This window comes from Hippoglossus stenolepis, chromosome 5, assembly GCF_022539355.2.
Source record: "Hippoglossus stenolepis isolate QCI-W04-F060 chromosome 5, HSTE1.2, whole genome shotgun sequence".
Classification (NCBI taxonomy): Eukaryota; Metazoa; Chordata; class Actinopteri; order Pleuronectiformes; family Pleuronectidae; genus Hippoglossus; species Hippoglossus stenolepis.
In genome coordinates, this window is record NC_061487.1 from 25,423,393 (window position 1) to 25,438,089 (window position 14,697).

At 41.5% G+C, this 14,697-nt stretch overlaps 1 pseudogene; it reads left to right on the forward strand.

Moving 5' to 3' along the window:
• The first annotated feature begins 4,426 nt into the window (after positions 1–4,426).
• LOC124851866 lies at positions 4,427–14,443 on the forward strand (annotated as a pseudogene).
• The last annotated feature ends 254 nt before the right edge of the window (positions 14,444–14,697 follow it).

Genomic DNA, 14,697 nt, shown 5'->3' on the forward strand with positions numbered 1-14,697 from the left:
CAAAACTATACAACTCCACAAATTTAATAATGCTTACATGGACTACAGAAGGTTTTGACATTTTCACTGATTTCCAAGGAAACAAGTCATGGACTAGTTAATAAAAATAATTTACAATAAAAGAAGAGCACATGACAACAAGAGTTTATTTAGAGCTACAAACTTTTATTACATGCTAATTTTGTGGCAGTTTTTACATTACATTACATTACATTTCATTTAGCTGACGCTTTCATCCAGTTTTCACATCAAGGAGGCATAACAATTTATTACTGGACATTGTATTGGTCTGTATTGGTTCGAGAATCGTCACAGGCCTAATGGACACTAACGCCGGGTTCACACAGGGCGCGGAAGCGCAGCGCCACGGCGCGCCGCACCAAGGAAAGCCAGGCGCCTCCTTTCCGCCCCCCTGTTACTCAATTGTGCCGTTCACATAGGCTGCGATGCGCCGCGCAGCGCCAAGGGTGCCTCGCGCCCTGCACCGATGGTTTCGGCGCCGAGTCTATTTTTTCCGCTTGCCGTGAGCGTATCGCGCCAGGAAACACACTGAAAAATGATTTTAAACGATATAAATGACATATTTTGTATGACATAAATTATCAAATATGCATTCCCATACTTTGTATTCCACTTCTGTTGTCCTGGAGTTTTATTTTTCCCAATGTTCACAATCACATAATTAAATGTCCCCCTCTGCCCATCCACTACAGTCATATAGATAGAAAGAGAGAGACAGAGAGAGAGACAGAGAGAGGGGGTGGGGTGGGGGTGGCTATAGGGTTGCGTAGTCACTTGTGACTACCTCATTTACCCCCGACACCCGACATTGCACGGAGCAAACAGCGGAGAAATTCTTGAAGATGGATGACATAAAGTTGATAATTGAAGTGGAGAAGTACAGGGAGTTGTATGATCCTCAGAACATGTTGTATAAAGACAACGCCAAAAAAGATAAGTGTTGGGACGCCATTTCAGTTAATGTTGGAGCCACAAGTAAGTATATGCTGTTTTACTACTGGGTCAACGGGTCTCCTAAGTGCAGTGCGTTAGGGATCGCAGGATCACGCGTCCTGTGTGAACCCGGCGTTACGCTGGGTTCACACAGGACGCGCATTTCTCCGCGCCAGTCATCCTGCGATCCCTAACGCACTGCACTTAGGAGACCCATTGACCCAGTAGTAAAACAGCATGCTCTACTGTGGCTCCAACATTAGCTGCAACAGCATCCCAACACTTATCTTTGTTGTCTTTATACAACATGTTCTGAGGATCATACTTCTCCACTTCAATTATCAACTTTATGTCATCCATCTTCAAGAATTTCTCCGCTGTTTGCTCGTGCAATGTCGAGTGTCGGGGTAAATGAGGTGGTCACAAGTGACTACGCAACCCTACAACCCTATAGCCACCCCCACCCCACCCCCTCTCTCTTTCTATTTATATGACTGTAGTGGATGGGCAGAGGGGGACATTTAATTATGTGATTGTGAAAATTGGGAAAATTAAAACTCCAGGACAACAGAAGGGGAATACAAAGTATGGGAATGCATATTTGATAATTTATGTCGCAGCCTATGTGATCGGCACAATTGAGTAACAGGGGGGCGGAAAGGAGGCGCCTGGCTTTCCTTGGCGCGGCGCGCCGTGGCGCTGCGCTTCCGCGTCCTGTGTGAACCCGGCGTAACCCTCTCATATAATGAACCATGAAAGATTTCCTCCAGCAGATGGAGCTGGATGAAAGAAAAACTCTGAGCCGGTAACAGATTTATCTTTGCATAGTTGAAGATGATCTTAACTAACTTATCAGCCAAAAGTTAATAGTGCTAATAATCACCATACTCATTACTGGTGATGTGCGGGTTTACCAGGGCAGCACCTCTCCAGTAAAGTTCAGAAACGACCCATGATGCTCTTCACTCAGGCCTCCAATCACAGACAACATGGAGGAGGTGCTCTCCTCTGGACTCAATGGAGCCTGGGAACACAGGAATACACAGGAAAACAATGTGTGTGTAAACACGTACATCACCCAGGACACTGACTGTGAGAAAGCTCTGGAATATTTGGAATGTTAAAGACAATTTTTACTTCAAATTATGTTGTAACAGCTGGAACATGATGATGATTTTAATTCTCACTAATTGAGAAATGTACACTACCGTTCAAAAGTTTGGGATCACCCAGACAATTTCGTGTTTTCCATGAAAACTCACACTTTTATTTATCAAATGAGTTGCAAAATGAATAGAAAATATAGTCAAGACATTGACAAGGTTAGAAATAATGATTTTTATTTGAAATATTAATTTTGTTCTTAAAACTTTGCTTTCGTCAAAGAATGCTCCATTTGCAGCAATTACAGCATTGCAGACCTTTGGCATTCTAGCTGTTAATGTGTTGAGGTAATCTGTAGAAATTTCACCCCACGCTTCCTGAAGCACCTTCTTGCGTACCATACAGTCAAGCTGCTCCCACAACAGCCCAATGGGGTTGAGATCTGGTGACTGCGCTGGCCACTCCATTACAGACAGCATACCAGCTGCCTGCTTCTTCCCTAAATAGTTCTTGCATAATTTGGAGGTGGGCTTTGGATCATTGTCCTGTTGTAGGAGGAAATTGGCTCCAATCAAGCGCTGTCCACAGGGTATGGCATGGCGTTGCAAAATGGAGTGATAGCCTTCCTTATTTAAAATCCCTTTTACCTTGTACAAATCTCCCACTTTACCAGCACCAAAGCAGCCCCAGACCATCACATTACCTCCACCATGCTTGACAGATGGCGTCAGGCACTCTTCCAGCATCTTTTCACCTGTTCTGCGTCTCACAAATGTTCTTCTGTGTGATCCAAACACCTCAAACTTTGATTTGTCTGTCCATAACACTTTTTTCCAATCTTCCTCTGTCTAATGTCTGTGTTCTTTTATGTTGTGTTGGTTTATTTCAGGTCCTTTTGTTATATTTCTACATACAAACACACATTTATTGTAGTTTTATATGATGTGGTACACACATAAAATAAGTATTTCCCCACTCGCCCCATGAGGTCTAGTCTTCTTTCTCCTTTGGGGATTAGAGCCAATGCAAGGTCTAATAAGGACGTGTGTGTGTGTGTGTGTGTGTGTGTTACTTGTCATAATAACACAGTTTATGTGTTTGGGTCTTTTCACTGAACTCATGGACACATCACACACCAGCCATTGTAGTTATGCTTTTAAATATACCAATTACACATTAGGATCAAACTACGATATCGACATTTATTAATACTTGGCTTCCTTCCAACCAAAAGGGTAACACTCAGGACTGCTGGAACCTGGAACTCGTAAAAAGGCAGAAAATAGACATGAAGCCCATAGCTCAAGGTTGTCACGCTTGTAAACCTGATTGAAATGAGAGCCTGTGAAGAAAGCTGTATTGATTGAAATGAAAGAATATCTGCTCCTTCATTTGTGCGTAAGAGGGTAAATGGAAAACAGATCTTACAGGCTGTGACATTCACTGTTGACTCAGTGGTAATAACATCCAAGGCAGCCACTGGGACATGATCAGAGGGAACAGGATACTTTCTATAAATAAAATATGTGATACAACTGTAACTCATATGATTAAAGATACCACTGCATCTTGTGCACCTATGCCCCTATGTATTTCTTATGTGTTGTGCTAAAAAGAAAATCCTTGGATTGACAAGAGAAGATTTCAAAATTGTTAAATTTTCTAAAAATGTTAAATAAACAAATAAAGAAATTGGGGTCATGGGCTGGTATGTATGCACAAGAACTGTTTTAGGACTGTTTTCAATATATCCTGAGCTCTTATCCACACCCTATTTGGCACAAGTCCCATATAACTTCAGCTGTATAGCAAGCCAGTTCAAATATAAAGCGTCCAACAGGACACACCAGTGTGGTAGCAGACCCCCGAAGACTCCAGCTTGAGGTAGACATATCTTCTGTCAGTTTGACAGCATTTAAATATTTATGGACAATGTCTTTAAAATACTAACTAATCAGCAGTGGTTGTTTAACAAATGTAGTTTTAACACTATCATCATTAACTGAAAATATGTTCTATGATTTCAACAGGATTGTGGAATAAAACCGATTTTGAAAGGAAGGGTCGAGTAAAGGCAACGTTTTTTAATGAACTTTTACCTTATTTCATGCAAAGATTTCTTCAAGTTTTCCAGTTTTTGTTCATACGGTTGTACAGGTTATAGTTATTCAGATCAGTATTAACTAAACACAGGTCAAGTCACTTGTGGTGATGGACAGACATCGATTAAATATGATAGTTAATTAAGCAGTTCAATACAGTTTTTATTCAGTTCAGTTACATCAGCTGAAGATATTAGGTTTCACACAGATAAATAACATTACTCTTATTTGTTATTGCCTCACAGAAGTAAACCTGTCACCATGAAATGCAGACGGAGATGGCCATTCATGGCAAGGCTGCCATTACCCTGCGTAAGCCAGAGAGGGAAAATTGAGGCTCAAAGCGCACCTTTTGATGCCAAGGCCGCCTGCTGTATTTCAGTGTCAAAGGCTGTACTTGAAGGAACAATCATCAAGAGATGGTGGCAAGTCACCCTCAAAGTCCTGGACACTCAGGAGGTTTGTATCATAAGTAAGACTCAGCTGAAAATAAAGTATGTGTTCTCAGTTGCTAATTGTAACCAATGTCCTGTTGCAGGAGAGGACAGTTAAAGAAGATAGCGTCTCTCAATAGACCCTCCCCGTCGACAAAATTGAGGACATGGCCATGATGACCCATCTCAATGAAGCCTCTGTCCTGTATAGCCTCAAGAGCGTTATGCAGCATGGATGATCTATGTAAGACTTTTCTTTAAGTGCAGTAAGTTATGTTGAAATCAAAAAATTAAACATGGAGTTAACTGTTTATCTCTATATTCTCAGACTCTCTCTGGGTTGTTCTGTGCCACTGTTAACCCTTACAAATGGCTCCCGGTGTACGATTAAGTTATGAAATGCCTATAGAGAGCAAGAAAGCGTATGGAAGCTCCACCCCACATCTTCTCCGTCTCTGACAACGCTTATCAGAACATGCTCACTGGTATGTCCTTGTTGTAAAATTTGTGAGTATACAGAATGATGTTTCTGAAAAATGTGTTTAATTCATTTGGTTTGTATGTTCACAGATAGGAGAACCAGTCTGTCTTGATCCACGGCAAGTTCATATCTGTTGACTTTTTTGAGAGTCAAATATGTTGAGCAAATTCTTATAAGTCTGTGTTCATACCCAGTGGAGAATCTGGTGCTGGAAGAAGACTGTGAACAGCGTGTCATCAGTACTGCCACAATCGCAGTAGCAGGAGGGCAGACCAAGAAAGAAGGAAGTAAAAAATATCAGGTATGTTATGATGACACCGTGAGTCAAGTAAAGTAAGTATGTATAGAAAGAAGGTTATTTTCTGATTTTATTTGAAGCTTGGATCATAGGGGTCACTGGAGGATCAGATTGTACGTGATCCCCTGCTGGAGGCCCTCACCAGTGCCAAAACTGTGAGGAATGACAACTCTTCTCGCTTTGTAAGTATGGGGTTATTTTTACAAGACAAATTTCTTGTTAGACATTTGGTTGTAATGGGGAGGTCACAACAATTTCTATCTTCTAAACGAGGGTAAATTCATCAGAATCCATTTGACACAACTGGCAAACTGGCCAGTGCTGACATTGGGAACATGTAGTAAAATCATCATAACCAAATGTAGATGACGAAATTCAGGACTGACCAGGTTGTGACTGATGATCAACATTTGTAGATCTGCTGGAGAAGTCAAGAGTGACATACCAGCTTCCTGCTGAGAGAGGCTACCACATCTTCTACCAGATGATGACAAACCACAAGCCGGAGCTAGTTGGTAAACAGATTGCATGATTTTAAACATATGCTGATTGTTTTTTGTTGAAAAATTATATTTAATCTTCATTACGTTTTTAATCTTCAGAAGCGTCACTCATCACGGCAACCCTCGACCTTGATCAGCATGGGTCGGATCTTGTGGCCAACATTGATGACAAAGATTGAGCTATGCAAGCCACTGGTGTGAGTGATCGAGTTTTAATATTTAACATTACTGCATACATCCTGATATTATTGTGATGTCTAAAAAGTGATCTTAGATATTTTCCAAAGTGGAGATACTTTGTAAAAAGAAATCTTCTGAACACAGAATGCTATTGATATCTAGGCCACTCTGCTGAGGAGAAGATAGGCATCTACAAGTTTACTGGTGCTGTGATCCACACGGTAACATGAAGTTCAAGCAGAAGCAGCGTGAGGAGCAGGCTGAACCGATGGCACAGAAGGTGACTGTTGATATCATATCAGTGAACAACAGAAGTTCTCAATCACATGGTTTTGTTCTGTCATGAACACACATATATACAATACTACATAATAAATAATGAAACCATTTCAGATGTGACAAGGTTTGCTTACCTGTTGGAGTCTGAACTCCGCTGACATGCTGAAGGCTCTGTGCTATCCCAGAGTGAAGGTAAGATGAGTTTGTCACCAAGGGACAGACATGTACCTCAAATAAACATAAAAAGTATACATTTCTAATATCTAGGTGAATTTTTTTTTCTTATAATGACACACACATATATATATAAAAAGAAATAAGTAATTTGTACAAAACAGGATAGCTGCGACACAGATAGCTCTGTCTGCAAGAATCTGCAGTTTAGTGTTGGGATGGAGAGCAATCCGGAGTTCGAGGACCGCAGCCTTCTGAGGCGAGGTGTATGGGTGGAGGAGAGGCGTTAAATATAGTGGGGCTAGGGCGTGGAGGATTTATGGGTGAAGGAGGAGTTTGAAATGAATGTATTGTCTGGGATCATACAATTGCATAGGAAAACAGGAGATTATGAGATGTACTGGGTGTGTTATGTTTTGTATTGACTATTAATCACAAAAATCAAGTTTTATACCTATATAGGGTATACAGTAGCACAGCATTTTACAAAACAACTATAGAGAAGAGTGCAGAAAAAAAAATGTTTTCATTCTTCTTCAGGTGAGTAACTCAGTGACTGCCCTGTCCAAGTCCATCTATGAGAGGATGATGTTCTTGTGGATGGTCATCCGTATCAACCAGATGTTGGACACTAAGCAGCAGAGGAACTACTATATTGGTGTCCTGGATATTGCAAACAAAATCTTTGATGTAATCATACCCCATACATCATTATTAAAAAATGTGACAAGCCTTTCCTGTTGTCTATGAGCAATCAGGCTGATTATTTGTCCCCCTCACAGTTCAACACCTTGGGCAACTGTCCTCAACCTCACCAATGAGAAACTGCAACAGTTCTTCAACACACCATGTTAGTCCTGGAGCAAAGAGGAGTACAAGAAGGGAGGTATTATCTAGGGAGTTCATTGACTTGGTATAAGACTTGGCCGCCTGCATTGAGCTGATTGAAAAGGGTAAACATCGATTTAGTGATTCTATTGTATGTAATTCTCTAAAAACACAGTCACTTCATGATACTTTATCTCTCTGCGCTTTCATCTGGCCCATGAATCTTCTCCATCCTTGAAGAGGAGTGCATGTTCCCTGAGCTACAGACACATCCTTCAAGGGCAAACTCTATGATCTGGCATCTTACTTCAAAAAAACAGAGGCATTTGAGAAGCCCAAAACCTGCAAAAGGCAAGGCTGAAGCCCACTTCTCCTAGTGCACTATGCTGGTACAGTGGACTACAATACTTCGGTGGCTGGCTGGACAAGAACAAGGACCCTGAATGACTCTGTTCTGCAGCTGTACCAGAGTCCTCAGGGTGAAACTGCTGTGGCCTGTATCCCCCTGTTGTTGAGGTATGACTTTTACAATTAACTGGTCAATTAAAACATATTTTAATGTTTTATTGCTCTTTATTAAATGTAGCAATTTGTCTCTGTATGTATTCAGTTTCTCACAAAAATAATTCTACTTGGGAAATGATCAGCAGAGATAGGAAAGAAGGAGGCAAGAAGGGTGGCTCTATGCAGACTGTGTCTTCACAGTTTAGGAGTAACTTGCATTGTAAACCAAATAACATCACATTATGTTATACAAACTAACCAGCAACTCTTTTATCTACAGAAAACTTGGGCAAGCTGATGAGCTAGCAGGAGCACTCATCCTCACTTTGTGCGCTGTCTGATTCCCAATGAGACAAAGGTTCCAGGTAAGATTTTAACTCTTTGGGAATGGCTTATTTTTTTGTAAGTATGGTTTCAGTTCAGTGCTGGTTCAATGAGGAGTATAACTATTCACAAAAGTAATTTTGAAATCTCTTATAAAATGGGGACTGATGGAGAACTTCCTGGTCATCCACCAGCTGAGGGTGTAGCCGGTGTGCTGGAGGGTATCAGAATCTGCAGAAAGGTTTCCCCAGCAGGAATCCAATATGGTGACTTCAAGCAGAAGTACCAATGGATATATTTTGACATTTAAAAATGTTATCAAAACTAGAAAAATACTTACAGAGTCAAAATAACTTTTGTATTAAAAGGTACAAAAATTGTTAGGAATGCCAGTGTCATTCCTGAGAGGCCAGTTCATTGACAACAAGAGGAAGCTGAAAAGCTGCTCGGATCGATTGATATTGATCATGACCAGTACAGATTTGGACACACAAAGGTAAGCACCATGTTTCCTTTTTTTATTGTTGGTAAAATTACAAATGAAGTTGATTTTTCTTATTCATTTTGTTTGTTTGTCTGATAATCAGCATTGTACCTCAAAGTTTATTAAATGTTTGAAGTAATTTGGTGTAAAATTAGACCATGTACCTGGAGAAATTACTCATCAATGGTATAGTTTCAAAGCATGTATCTTATGTGTACATTTATGAAGCATCTTTTGTGCCCAGTCTTTAGCTGGTGAAGTCTCTAGTTCATTTATATTTTCTGTTTATTCAGGTGTTCTTCAAGGCTGGTCTGCTGGGTACCCTTGAGAGATGAGAGATGAAAAGCCATCTCTGGTCACAATGACTCAGGCTCTCTGCCGTGCTTACCTCATGAGAAAGAGGTTTGTGAATGGCCAGAGGGTGTGGCAGAGAAACAATAAATTCTGGACACACAAAGACATGGGGTGAAAAATCAGCAAAAATTCTCGACAACAATTTCTCCTTCACAGGGAAGCCATCTACCATCCCAGTACAACGTGCGCTCATTCATGAATATCAAACACTGGCCATGGATGAGTTTACTACAAGATCAAGCCTCTGCTGAAGAGTGCTGAAACTGAAGAACTGTCTCAGATGAAGGAAAACTATGATAAGATGACAACTGACAGCTGCCCTGTGTGGCCAAGAAGAAGGATCTAGAGGAGAAGATGGTGTCTCTTCTGCAAAGAAGAAACGATCTGCAGCTCCAAGTCACATCCGTAAGTAAATCGCAGGCAGTACCTGCAAATGTTCAGGTTTGTAGGTGAAATAATGATGGGCATAACTTACTTGATGTGTTCATGCAATGACACAGGAAGGAGATAATCTGTCAGATGCTGAGAAAGATGTGAGGACTTATCAAGAGCAAGATTCAGATGGAGACCAAACTCAAAAGAAACGGCTGAAGACTTGAGGATGAAGAGGAAATCAATGCTGAGCTTACTGCTAAGAAGAAAGCTGGAAGATGAATGTTCTGAGCTCAAGAAGGATATTGACGATTGGAGCTTACATTGGCCAAGGTGGAGAAGGAGAAACATGCCACTGAGAACAAAGTTTTATAGAATTAAAAATGTAGCATATCAAGTAAATTCATGGTTACTATGTGTTTAATAACATTTTACCTTTAAAAATAGTTAAGAACTGACAGAGGAGATGGCCTCTCAAGATGGAAGCATTGCTAAACTGTTAGGAGAAAGCCCTTCAGGAGGCTCATCCAACAGACTCTTGATGACCTGCAGGCTGAGGAAGACAGAAGTCTTGCTCCTGTCAAGGCCAAGACAAAGCTTGAGCAACCAAGTCGATGATGTAAGTTTACGTCCTTAGGTTGACAAAACAAGATTCTTTAGCATAATATTCACAATCTCAATGTCTCAGTATTTCAGCTTGAGGGTTCTCTGGAACAAGAGAAGAAACTGCGTATGGACGAGAGAGCCAAGAAGGAAGCTCGAGGAGATCTGAAACTGGCCCAGGAATCCGTCATGGATCTTGAGAGCTGACCAAGCAGCAGTCTGAGAAAGGGAAAAATGTCAAACTTTGTTTCCCTCCCTATTTACAAATTGCATCATGTTTCTAGTCATGTTCAATATGGAATGAACTCTTACTATGAACTTTGTCCGTCTCACGGAAGACTTTGAAATCGGCCATCCTTAGCAAGATTGAGGATGAGCGATCCTGTAGGATCTCAGCTGGAAGATAAAGGAGCTTCAGGTAATCAACATATTGCTTTAAATACAACACGAAAAGCAAGCTTTCAGGTTTTGTATTACCATTGAATGTTTATTAAGCAATAAAACATATACTTGAAACAGGCCCGTGAGGAACTGGAGGGAGGAGATTGAGGCTGAGCGTGCTGCTGGGTGCCAAGGTTGAGAAGCAGGGCTGACCTCTCCAGGAACTTGAGGGAGATCAGTGAGAGGCTAGAGGAGGCTGGGGTGCCAGCTGCTCAGATTGAGATGAGCAAGAAGCGGGAAGCTGAGTTCAGAAGCTCCGTCGTGACCTTGAGGAGTCACTCTGCAGCATGAAGCCACTGCTTCGGCTCTTCGCAGAAGCAGGCTGACAGCGTTGCTGAGCTGGGAGAGCAGATCGACAACCTCAGCGTGTCAAGCAGAAACTTGAAAAGGAAAAGTGAATACAAAATGGTGGCTCTCGCAACATGGAGGCTGTTGCCAAGCAAAGGTACAAAATAAATGAAATAGTAGAGTATTAAATGCATTTTTATACATAAAAAAAAAAAAATGGCATAATTGTGTTAAAAATAAAATGTTTCTTTTCTGTTCCTTTTTTCTCAAGGGAAATCTTGAAAAGATGTGCATGCTCTTGAGGACAATTTAGTGAACTGAAGACCAGAATGATGAAAATGTTCGTCAAGCGAATGACTTGGGTGGACAGAAAGCCCGTCTCCTGACAGAAAATGGTATGCAAATGACAGTGATCTTCAGTTAGACAGATCAAACAGAAACTGAAAAACTAATGTCTGATCTTAATTTCACACAAGGGTGAGTTCGGCCGTCAAATTGAAGAAGAAAAGAGGCTCTTGTCTCCCAGCTGACCAGAGGCAAACAGGCCCTACACACAACAGATTGAAGAGCTGAAGAACAGATTGAAGGAGGTTAAAGTGAAGAAAACTCTCAGTGTGTCCCTTGCCTGGGTGAATAAGACCCAAATATTCTACACATTCAATCATATTTCTTATCCTAGGCCAAGAATGCTCTTGCCCATGGACTGCAATCAGCCATGTGGCTGTGACCTGCTGAGGGAACAGTTTGAGGAAGAGAGCAGGAGGCCAAGGCTGAGCTGCAGCGTGTAGATATCCAAGGCCAACAGTGAGGTGACTCAGTGGAGAAGCAAGTATGAAACTGATGCTATTCAGCGCACTGAGGAGCTTGAGGAGTCCAAGTGAGTAACATTCAAACAATTAAATTACCAGATTTTCTCTTTGCATATATTTTGTACATTTAATGTGCAACATCACTTTAGTGTCTTTATTTAATTTGATATATGTAAGAATATCTGTAAGGTTACAAGATATTGAAATTTTTATTGAGAGAAAGTTTCAAATGTTTCAAAGGAAAAGCTAGCTCCCAGCGTCTTTGGGAGGCTGAGGCAGATTGAGGGCTGTGAACTCCAAGTGTGCTTCTCTGGAGAAAACCAAACAGAGGCTGCAAGTGAGGTGGAGGACACCATGATTAGTGTGGAGAGGCCAATAGGCAGCTGCTAACCTGGACAGAAAACAGAGGAACTTCGACAAGGTGGCCAATTCATACAACTGTTTTTTTACTTGTCTTTGTATGGCTGAATATCTATCTAGACAATAAATTGTGTTATTTAGGTGGCAGACTGGAAGCAGAAGTATGAGGAGAGGTCAGTGGGAAGCAGGGGATCTCTGAAGGCTGTTCCTCTCACGACATGAGCTGTTCAAGATGAAGAACTCTTATGAGGAATCTCTGGATCAGCTGGGAGCCATGAGGCGGCGAAAGCAAGAACCTGCAACGTGAGTTCCCACTGACAACGGGAATAATGTATTAATATTTTTTGTGTTTTAGTTCCTACCTGATTGTCTTTGATTACATTCAGCATTTTTGTGTTAGTGTTCATAATTTACATTTCGAGCTTGACGATATAATATATTTTCTTTCTGCAGGAGATCTCTGATCTGACTGAACAGATTAGTGAGACTGGCAAAGAGCATCCATGAGCTGGAGAAGTCCAGAAGCAGAGTGGAGACAGAAATCCTGAGATCCAGACAGCTCTTGAGGAGGCTGAGGTATGTTTGTTTTATCAGGAGATTTTCTGTGGTGAAAATTTTACAAATCTAGGACAATGCAATATATTAAGGCTAAGCCCTGATGAGACACAAATCTTACTCTATGATGTCATCAGGGAACTCTGGAACATGAAGGAGTCACAAGATCCTGCGTGTTCAGCTGGAGCTCCCAGATCAAGGGTGAGGTGGACTTTGAAGCTGGCAGAAAAGATGAGGAGATGGAGCAGATCCGAGAGAAACAGCCAGAGGAGTGACTGACTCTGTAGGCACTCTGGATTCTGAGGTCAGGAGCAGGAGCGATGCCCTGAGAATCAGAAGAAGATGGAGGAGACCTGAATGAGATGGAGATTCTGGCTAGATGTGCCAATGTAGATACACCGAGTCCCAGAAGCAGCTGAGAATGTGCAGTCACAGCTGAAGGTATTATCAGACATACTGCTGTTGTACAAGCCACAGTATGGTGAGTGCACCACAGTACATTTGAGTTTCATTCGTATATTTTCCTGCTATCATTTCACTAGGATGCTCAACTGCACCTTGATGAGTGCTGTTAGAGCCCAGGGAGGACCTTAAGAACAAGCTTGTATGGTGGATGGCAGGAACGGTCTGAGTGGTAGCTGGTGAGGAGGCAGAGCTGCTCTGGAACAGAACAGAGAGAGAGGTATGAAATCGCTGAACAGGAGCTGGTGGATGCCAGTGGCGTGTTGGACTTCTGCACTCTCAGGTGAACGGAAATATACAATGCTTCATTATATAGGCAATGAAACGTTAAACAACATGAAATGTTGATTACTCAAGTCAATTAATTTTTTCATCCTTTTAAATTACAAACTGAACACCAAGAAAGAAGCTTGAAGGCGACCTGGTTCAGGTCAGGTGAGATTGATGACACTGTTCAGAAGCAAGGAATGAGATAAGGCTAAGAAAGCCATCATGATGTGCGCTTAAGTTTTTACTTATTATCAATACTTTCTACTTACCGTTTTTGACATTTCTAAACCAAATATTGTATTTCCAGGCTGATAGTGGCTGAGGAGCTGAGAAAGAAGGAGCAGGATATAGCTCTCACCTGGAGAGGATGAAGAACCTGGAGGTTGCTGTTAAGGACCTGCAGCACCGCCTGGATGAGGCTGAGAACCTGGCCATGAAGGAGCAGCAGAAGCAGCTCCAGAAACTGGAGTCTAGGGTAAGAGAATCATGTTAGATTATGCGCATATAAAGCAAAGTTTTAAAAAAAAACATCAAAACACTTTAACTTAAACTGTGCATGCATTTGTCTTTTTTCAAAGGTCACTGAGCTTGAGTCAGAGATTGGCCAGCTGAGCAGGGAGCGTGGAGCAGATGCTGTGTTAAGGGTGTCCACATAAATGCGAGAGGAGAAGTAGAAGGAGCTCACCTACCAGGTAAGTCGCTGACATTTAATGTGTATTGTGCAAATCAAGCAAATGTAATAATATAACGCTAAAACATGCAAATCTATGTATTTTCAACTGCAGACTGAGGAGGACAAGAAAAACGTTTCCAGGCTGCAGAATCTGGTTGACAAGTTGCAGCTCAAGGTGAAGGCGTACAAAGAAGATGCTGAGGGGAAGCGGTAAAGGGGCAAAACATTAATTTTTAAACAATGACAACTCAATAACGACATCATATCTACATGTGCAGCTGATATATCTGCTGGTCATTTAACCATTTGCCCTGTACTGTCTTCCAGGAGCAGGCCAATGTCCACCTGTCCAAGTGCAGGAAGGTCAGCATGAGCTGGAGGAGGCGAGGCGTGCTGACATTGCAGGTCAGGTCAACAGATGAGAGCCAAGACCCGTGACTCTGGAAAGGTAAATATACAATTCTGTATAGTAAACAAATACAAATTGAAAATTATTGTGGCTTGAAAATCACTGCAAAGTTAAGGTGCTGAAATGAACACAGTCAATGCTTTTTGTTTTTGTTGGTGTGTTTAGGGTGAGCAGCTGAATAAGCTCATCTGTGCCTGATCGCCTGTTTCAAATCATATAATATGAGGTGAAATATGCTGTTAAAATAAATCGTATTTATTGCTCTGAAATTGATGTCTCTAATTTTATTTTCATCTGCCTGTTTCTTCTGAGAAACAATTTGTCCGTCCCCTCTTTTAAAGTCTCTTCCTGGGTTTTACCATCTCCATCAGATAAGATAAAGTTTTTCAGGTAGTTTTTCTTTACCTTTATCATTCAGTCATTCCCCTGCTCTTTTAGCCCGTTTAATGTCC